Source organism: Gossypium hirsutum, chromosome A04 (genome assembly GCF_007990345.1).
Source record: "Gossypium hirsutum isolate 1008001.06 chromosome A04, Gossypium_hirsutum_v2.1, whole genome shotgun sequence".
Lineage (NCBI taxonomy): Eukaryota > Viridiplantae > Streptophyta > Magnoliopsida > Malvales > Malvaceae > Gossypium > Gossypium hirsutum.
Genome location: NC_053427.1, coordinates 67677505 through 67687142, shown reverse-complemented (window position 1 = coordinate 67687142; position 9638 = coordinate 67677505). Strand labels below are relative to the sequence as shown.

General features: G+C 36.9%; 1 non-coding gene across 1 annotated transcript; it reads right to left on the bottom strand.

The window, feature by feature from the left end:
- Nucleotides 1-7736: 7736 nt before the first annotated feature.
- On the bottom strand, nucleotides 7737-7843 carry LOC121228457 (small nucleolar RNA R71). Its single transcript, XR_005926033.1, has one exon. It is a non-coding gene; the product is annotated as a small nucleolar RNA R71 (small nucleolar RNA).
- Between the last annotated feature and the right edge of the window lie 1795 nt (nucleotides 7844-9638).

The window sequence follows — 9638 nt, the reverse complement described above, 5'->3', positions numbered from 1 at the left end:
AGTGACGCAGTTAGCCAGCTTGCCTGGAAAATTTAAAATGTATTGTGCAAAGAAGTGATTTAAGTCTGCAAACCCCTCGTGTCCGAATCCGGCGACGGACTCGGGTACGGGGTGTTACAAAGAAGGCCTCTTTAAGTTTTTATTCTTTAATTTGGGATTTTACTATTTTAATTTATATCTGCTAGCAATAGGATGGGAGGTTTCAAAAGATAAATGTTTTCCAAAGCACCACGGTTACGCAACATGATTTAGAAGCTTCCGTAAGAAATAGTGTTTTAAAGTTAATAACAAGTTAATATGGTTAACATTTCGACAACAACAAATTTTTGGAAAATAAATGACATGTTTTAAAATTATCATTAAGTACCATGACCAAGGTAAATAAGAAAAAGGTTTTTCAACGGTATTTCTTTTTGCGAAAAACACTTCAATGTGACATTGCCAGACTCGACCATAACGTCTAGGCCGGGTTTGGGGTGTTACCACTTGAGGTCCAAATAAGGAAATATCCTAAAAGGCAATATTATTATAAATGCAATATTATTCTAATTTACACTGATGGTCGAGAATGAAAAAATTTAGAGTACGTGGTTAAATGTCCATTATACCAGCAAGTTAAATTCAAGCATCAAAATCTATTGGATTTATTACAACTTGTGATGACTCAATAATGGAAATGAGAATGAGTTACTATGAATTTTAATCGGGTTTACTTTGTTGTTGAAAAAGAAAGAAAAAATATAGATTATGTGATGTGTCAATATCTATGAATTCAAATACTTGAAGACAAACGACAATGTTGTGTAACTGAATTTGAAAATAGCTACAAAAATTTTCTACCATTAACAAAGTTTGTATGTGATGATAGTAATCGTTGAGTATTAAATGGTACCATATGAGGTTTTATACGAATGTAAATACTGAACTCTGTTGTACTGGTTAAAGTTGAGTGAGAGAAATATTATAGGGATTGATCTGATTCGTGAGATAAATGATAAAATCTATATTATAAAAGACAATTTGAAAGCCGCCTCAGATTGACAGAATTGTGTGCTCAATTGTAGAGAAAAGGTATTGAATTTCAGAGCAGAGATAAAGTAATATGGTGTTGTCACAATACAAAAGAGTATATCAGAAAGCCGGAAAATAAACATGAGATTCACAGTACTCTAACATTTTTGAAGGTAAAAAAAAAATTTCAAGGATAAAATTTCCTAAAGGGGAAGAGTTGTAACAACCCATTTTTTAATGGTGTTGAAAATAGTGGTTTCGAGACCACAATTCCAATGAGTAGGTTAGTAAATATTGTCTATTTATTATTTATAATTTAATAATATTGTTATAGTAAAACGTGATTTAATTGATTTTATTAAATTAGTTAGTTAGTTAAAGTACAAGTGATATGTACCGAAAGTTAGTGGCTTTCAAAAATGAGGCAACAAAAATGAGGCAACAAGACCTTGTTTTCATAGACCAAGCACATAAATATTGTTATTAAATATTTACCGAGTTTTAATATAAGTGGATTGAAGTTTGGCCTGTTAATTTTGATATTTGGATTGTTAATTAATGAAAAAGGGCTAAATCGTAAAAGTGGTAAAAGTTCAATCACTATGAATTTTTTATTAAATGTTCAACGTGGTGGAATCCAATTGTTATCCACTAAATTTTTTTCGTTGATCTTAACACTAATTAAATATATTTCATTAAATAATCTATAATTAAATAATTTTTAATTAAAAATATATTAAATAAAAAAAGGACAACAACCATTTCTTTCCCTTCATTTGCTCATCTTCTTCATGACGCGAAAGAAAAAAATGGTCTTGGAGCTTTGGATGTTTGGTTCTTCAATTTGGTAAGATTTCAAGTTTGTTTCTTATAATTTTTATGTTTTTGAGATTATTGCAATTGGGTCCAGTTAACCCGTACCTCCGTTTTTAAAACTGTCTAAGTTTGAAAAACTTGCCATTGATATTTTCGAAGCTTTTTATTTGTTAATGGTTTAGTTTGAAGCTTAATTTTGAAATAGGACTATTTTGTAAAATGATTTTGTATATATTTTAAGCTTAAGGACTAAACTGAAATATGTTAAATTTGGCATGGTTTTCTTGTAAAGTTTCAATATTAGAGGGCTGATTATTGTTTTTTAAGAACTCAGCTATATGAGTTTGTAACACCCCAAACCCAGCCTAGACGTTATGGCCGAATCTGGCGTGTTACATAAAAGTGTTTTTCGTAAGTTAACCTTTTATGTAAAATCCCATTCCTGAGTATAAGTCTTTTTATGTCATTTAAAAATGGTTCTTGTTAAAACCTTTACCAATTTACTTAGACTTTGGTACGTTATACAATCTAAATCGCGGAAGCATCTTGAAATCTTTGTTGTTGAAAGCTCGTGTTCATTAGAAAACCGTGAATATTTGAAAACCTGTTTTCCCTAGACTAGCAGTTTAGGATAGAAATTCAAAAGCCCAATTAAAACTTAAAACCACCATTGGCCTTATTATATAAACAAAACCCCAAAATGAAACTTAAAGAAATAAAGTCATATGTAAAACAACAGCAATCGTATGACCACCTCTGAGTCTTTCGCAGCACCAAACCGCCTAAAGCTGGGGATTACCTGCACAGTTGATAAGAAAAAGGGTGAGTTTATGAAAAATCTGTGTGTAATCCCCTATCGGTCAAACAGTAAACAGTGCACGCAGTAACAATTCGGGCCTTGGCCCTATTCAGTATCAGTACAGTCTGGCCCTTAGCCCTATACAGTAACAGTGTGGGCCTAAGCCCATTTCAGTATTAGTATAGTGTAGTCATTAACCCACCCCAATCGAACCAACACACCATGTGGGGATTAAATTGACCCACCCACCCAACCAACACACCAACACTGCAGCGAAGCTGCTAACAGTAGTGCAGCCACTCTTAATAAAAGTAAAAGTGGCAAAGCCACCAGAGCAGTAATTACGTGGCAAAGCCACTAATACAGTACTTCCTCCAAATTATAAACCCAAACCCATGCAAATTTCGTGTCATAAATATTACATGAATGCAATATGTCATACTCAAACCAGTCATATAATTGTCATGCACACATCAATTAACCTACAACTAGAGGTATAATAGTCATTTCATCGATTATGGGTAAAATAGTAATTTTACCCTTCAAGGGTATTTCGATCATTTAACCCATTTTCGGGTCTCGATACAGAAAACGACCATTTAAAAGGTCTACAGTCATCTCGAACGACTCAGATAGCTCATCTGGCCAAAATAGTGTAAATGGGCCTAAGGCCCACTACTCGGCCCAAGTGGTCCCACACGCTCATGTGGCCTATTTAGCCCAAATCTAGTAGTTACTATGCGATCGCCATAGCCTACTCCATTATCTGACACTTACAGCAAATTCCATCCATGTGGGCCCACGAGCCCACATTGCCTATCTAGGCCCAACGAGGTCCATAACGGCCCAAACCCACGAAAACTCTCATGGCAGCCTCTATTGTCTATCGCCCATGATTTGTGAGCTCAGTTTGGCCCACGAGCACTCGCGTGCTCATGAGGCTTCAAATGCTGAATTTTCGGCTTTTGCCAATTTGCAATAAAACAAGGGTATAAATACACACCTATTCTGATTTTATGACAGTAACGATTTACGGTGTACAGTTACACACCTGCTATGGATTGTAGTTGAAACGTTTTCCAGATTAAACACCTATGAAACAACAACCCCATCAATAGTCTCAGACCCTCGTTAATCCATCACCATAATATTGAAACATTTTAATAAAACTAACGCTACTTACCAATCAGCAACCACAACCACCTCTAGCCCCTAAAACCCCTTATTCTTTTCAATGCTATTACCTTCATAAAAACCATTAACCGACTCATAAGAATCTACAATCCCAAAACAATATATAAACTATGCTTAAAACACTTACAACGAATCGAAAGATTCCTTGCAGGGGAAAAGTAATCGGCCTACACCTTGGTTAAGGAAAACGAGTCCCTAGCAACATTCGAACGAAAAAGAAAGTGTTAGAAGAACTTAGGATAACAAAGAGAAAACTGCCCTTCGGCCCAAGAGATACCAAAAACCAAGCATGAAGAACGAAGCCAACCAAGATTCGGTTAGAGTAACCACTTACCCAAAAATCGAAGAGATGAAGGAACGGTTAGGAAAGAAGAGCATTTGACTATCTTCAAAAGAAAAGAACAATGAAAGGGGAAAAAAAGAAGTTGAGTTCGGTTTAATCAAACTTTAGGAATAAGAGAATAAATACAGAGAACAAGAGAATAATAGGTTCGGCTAGAAAAGAAAGGAATAGGCAACCGATATTCGGCTAATGAGTGATTCGTTAGCTTTTGAAACAAAGAAGAGAGAAAAACTTTGAGAAGAAATGACATTAGACTTCCGGTATATTGACACTTACAATTCAGAAAAAAGACTTGCACTAAACAAATCCTGAAGAAACACAAGTGATTACCAAAGAAATCGACACTAGAGAGAAAAGGAGCCAAAAACAGAAAAACCTCAAAATGCCTAAAGGAAAATTCAGCCCCTACTCAAAGACCATTTGTTGAAAATGCACATCCCAACCCCTTAGCCGAATTTTGCACCAACAAGCTACCCATTTCAGCTACAACTCTTCCCAATCTCAAACTTGAAGAAAATCTCCATGATACTCTCCCATTACCCCTCATTGATATCCTCTAACCATCCCACAAGACCAATTCAAGCTCTCCATCACTAGAATTCAAATCCAACACCAACTCTTGCCGTCCCCTGGTAGCAAAATAAATGCTCCTTGCTTGCCATGGGATTCAAACCCTTGCTCACACAATAGCCATGTCACGTCACCACCACCAGGCCACAAGCTCCTTTGTGACATAAAATCTTACACATTGAAACATAAGCCCTAACTGCTAACAGCCAATCTCACTTAAAAACAAAATTAAAAATTTTGCCATGGCCCAGACTCAAAGCCAGGCTTCCTAAACACCCCTAAACGTACCCAAATGTCATAGCCAATAAAGCAAACAAGAAATTTGTGTCAAAGCATGCAAAATTACAGACCCTACATTTTTGGGGCGTTACAACTCTACCCCCTTAGAGAAATTTCGGCCTCGAAATTTACCTGGTCAGAATAAGTGAGGGTATTGCTATCGCATTGCTTCCTCTGGTTCCCACGTGGCCTCTTCTGAACCGTGATTATGCCAAAACACTTTGACCAGTGGAACATATTTCTTTCTCAATACTTTAACATCACGATCCAATATCTACACCGGTTCTTCCTCGATAGTTAAATCAGGCCTAACCTAAATTACCTCAACTGACACTATGTGTGAGGGATCAGAGTGGTATCACCTCAGCATTGAAACATGAAACGTGTTATGAATTTTATCCAACTCTAGAGGCAATTCAAGTTGATACGCGACTGATCCCACACACTTAAGTATTCGGTAAGGCCCAATAAACCTAGGGCTAAGCTTGCCTTTCTGCTCAAACCTCAAAATTTTCTTCCATGGTGAGACTTTAGGAAACATATAATCCCCCACCAAGTACTCAATTTCTTTCTGCTTTAAGCCGGCATAAGACTTTTACCTATCAGATGCTTCCTTTAATACCTTGTCTTCAGTATCAGAGATTAATTCTGGCCCCAGAATTCACCGCTCACCCAACTCAGTCCAATAGGTAGAAGTACGACACCTACGACCATATAACGCCTCGTATGGTGCCATTATAATACTGGACTGGTAGCTATTTTTGTACGTAAACTCTGCTAGTGACAAGTAGTTGATAAACCATAAATTATACATATTTTACCCAATGTTTGATGCATTTTATGGATGATTTCTCATTAGAATTGGTGAATTTGATGCTCCTAATGCTTTAGTTTCATGTTTTATACTTAGGAGAGCATAGAAGAGCGAAAGGAGCCAAAAATGAGCCAAAAAAGACAAAATGGACCAAATCGAGAAGATGACACGGCCTAAGCCTTGCCACACGGGTAGCTCACACGCCTGTGTCTTTCGAGGGTGTCAACCAAGGCTTTCACGATTCATACGGCTTGGCGATTGACCCACACAGCCTTGTGCAATTTAATGGATCGAACACGGCCTGGCAATCACGTCACACGACCGTGGCACATGGGCGTGTCCCTGCCGAGCCCAAGTCCAATTTAGAAAGGGACACTTTTGAGGGCTTCTAGGCATTCCAAAGCCTATAAATACACCCTAGAAGAGGAGAAAAAGGGAGACAGAAATTAGGGAGTAACGAATTACTCCAAGGAAGCCGATTGATCCATCTCATAAGCCGGATTCATCGTCAAGACTGAAGATCTCTCCTCAATTTCCCTTTAGGAGTTTTGGGTTTTCTTTATGTTTTGTATTCTTTATTCTTCTGGGATGTTTTCTTATTTAGTTATGAACTAAAACCCCTAAATACCTAAGGGAAATGAAACCTAAGACGAATCTTGTTATTATTTTATGAATTGTATGATAAATATTTAACTTGTTCTTAATTATGTGTTCTTAATTCTTGTTTTGGTATCCCAAGATACTGATTAGACGTTATTCAATCTAGGGATTAGATGTTATTAGTCTTGAATAGGGATAATAACATAACTTAGGGATCCCTACGAAACAAGTTGGATGAATAAATCGTCCGGTTCGGAGCCAGAATAACAAGTAAAGTCTAGGTGGATTTTTTCATAGGTATTGTCTCAAGTCAATCGATTTTCCCAAAAACAATTCCCCAATTCTTTTCCCTGTGCGTTCTTAGTTTAAATAATTAGTTAATTAAAACAAATAAAACCCCATTTTATTCTTAGGCTAGATAATAAAAAGATAGTTATTACTAGTACTTTTGGTTCGCTTGGGTACAATATCCCGGTCTTGCCATTACTATACTATTGTTCGATAGGTGCGCTTGCCTTTTCACCGTGATAATAGTTAGTCTAGGTTTGGTCTTCATTATAAATATTTATTACTTGTTACGAATCACGCGATCAAGTTTTTGGCGCCGTTGCCGGGGAACTAAAATATTAGGAACGCTAAATTTTTATTACTTTAGCCATTTATTTTTCTTGCAATTTAATTTAATTTTATTATTTATTAATTTAATTTTTCTTTCTCTTGGTAGGTTTTTATAGTTTATGACAAGGAGAAACCTATCAGGACCATTACTTTTTGACGAAGAAACGGATCGTACAGTTCGTAGAAACCAAAGAGAAATAAGGCGCAGCTTAAGAAACACGGAGAACGAGCAAGAAGACAATACTCAACCCCCAACCGAAGAGATGGCTGAAAACCAAGGCAATCAGCTACCTCCTGCAATTGCGGCTAATCAAAATCCTGCTCCACTCACTATGTATGATTATGCTAAACCTTCTTTAACAGGAACTGAGTCTAGCATAGTTAGACCGGATGTAGCTGCAAATACTTTTGAACTGAAACCTAATAAAATTCAATTGATACAACAGTTTGTTCAGTTTGATGGTTTGCAGGATGAAGATCCCAACGCTCACTTAGCAAACTTTCTGGAATTTTGCGATACATTTAAAATCAATGGCGTTTCTGATGATGCCATTCGTCTTCGGTTATTTTCTTTTTCATTAAGGAACAAAGCTAGACAGTGGTTGAACTTGTTACCACGAGGGTCAATTACTACTTGGGAACAAATGATCGAAATTTTTTTACTAAAATACTTTTCGCCTGCTAAAATAGCTAAATTACGTAATGATATCTCTTCTTTTGTGCAGATGGATTTAGAAACACTTTACGATGCATGGGAGAGATACAAGGACTTACTGAGAAGGTGCCCTCACCATGGGTTACCGCTTTGGCTTCAAGTACAACATTCCACAATGGTCTGAATCCCTTGACTTGGTAAATGGTTGACGCGGCTGCTGGCAGAATCATCAACAATAAAACACCGGAAGATGCCTAAAGTTTATAGAGGAGATGTTACTAAATAACTATCAGTGGAAAATTATGAGGACAAAGCCAACGAAAATAGCCGGCATTTATAACGTCGACTCAGTTACTATGCTGTCAAATCAGGTAGAACTTCTCAATAAAAAAATTGATGGATTACTTGGCTCTACGCATGTACATCTAGTAATGAGGTATGACGCAAATGGAGGAAATGTGCATACAGAATATCAACCCTTCAATCCCACAACCGAAGAGGAACAAGTCAACTATATGGGTAACAATAACTGTAGATCTCAAAATAACCCATGTCGAAACCATTTTCAAATCGAGTTTTGGAAAATGGGAATCGATTTTAAAAATGGGAGTCGCCACCAATCTTTTTAGGTGTGATTGGATCACCTTTAAAATATTTTGTTTTAAAATCATTAGTTTTGGTCCATGAAATAAAAGAATGGGTTCGGGAGTCGGTTACGTACGAGGAAGGATTAGCACCCTCGTAATGCCTAAAAATTGGTACCTAATTGATTATCAAATGTCTTTAATGTCAGAAATTTGAGTTTACTTGTATCAAAGTATTGACACTAAGTTATTCTTTTTAGAAATCCCCATCATGAAACGACAAAATGCTACATCCAGTAAGTTAGGACATATCGCTTTGCAGTTCCAAGACAGTCGCTTATGTTTTGAAAACCTTTAAAAACTTAGAAGGGTATGTAACATCCTGATTTTCAGATTTATTCGCGGTTTTCAATATTTTGTAAAGATTTTAAAAATTTTGTATTTGGATGTGAAATTAATATTTTGAGTAGGTAAATGGGCTTATAGAAGGCCCATGTGTTGGCCAAAACCCGGTTGAATTTTTGAATTTTGGACTTAGAAGTTAGGTGTTCTGGCTAGGTGGCCCTTGTATAGAGTTATGGGTAAATTGCATCACAAAAAGAGCCTTAGTAGAGTGGCAAGGGTGACGCCACTAGGCTCCTAAAAAGGTGGCGTGTGGAGCATTGGGGAAAGCATGGGATCGATTCCCTGTGTTGACAAATAGATGCATTTATTTTTAAGTGCTGGAGTGGTAAGTGTTGGAGTCCAGGTGGATTCTGCTAGAGGAGAGTTTGAATCAGTTCAAACGCTTGGATTAAGGAGGGATAAGGGGAGAGATTTAAGGGATTGGGAGAGAGGCTAAGAGTTGGCCGAATTTTGGGAATTGAAGAGGGAAAAATCGCAGGGGGTTTGAGGTTAGTATTTCGGCACCTAGGGTATTGGGTGGTGTTGTTCTCTTCTGCTCTGACATCACAAGGATTTTCTTTTCTCTCTTTTTCCTCTCTAGCCGAAACTACCACTTCCCCTATTCTTCTTTTTCTATTTTTCTTCTTCAAAACCATTCATCAATTCTGCTGTTCATCAATACTTTTGCCGAATCCATAAAAGCCGAAATCTTGAACACACATTACTGGTACCGATTTCTTCAAAGCCAAACCCTTTAACATTGTGTTTCCATTAATCAACGATTATTCTTTCTAAACTCTAGAGACCTGTCGGCAATTCTACATCCAGGTTATAGTTTCATATTGTCATCTCCTTCATCACCCAAAAGCCAAAAAACCATAAATTTGGGGGATTATAGCCAAAACTTCAAAACTCCGGGAGTCGAATTATACCGTTGTTTGAAAGATAAATCTGCACCAGATTGCATGGAG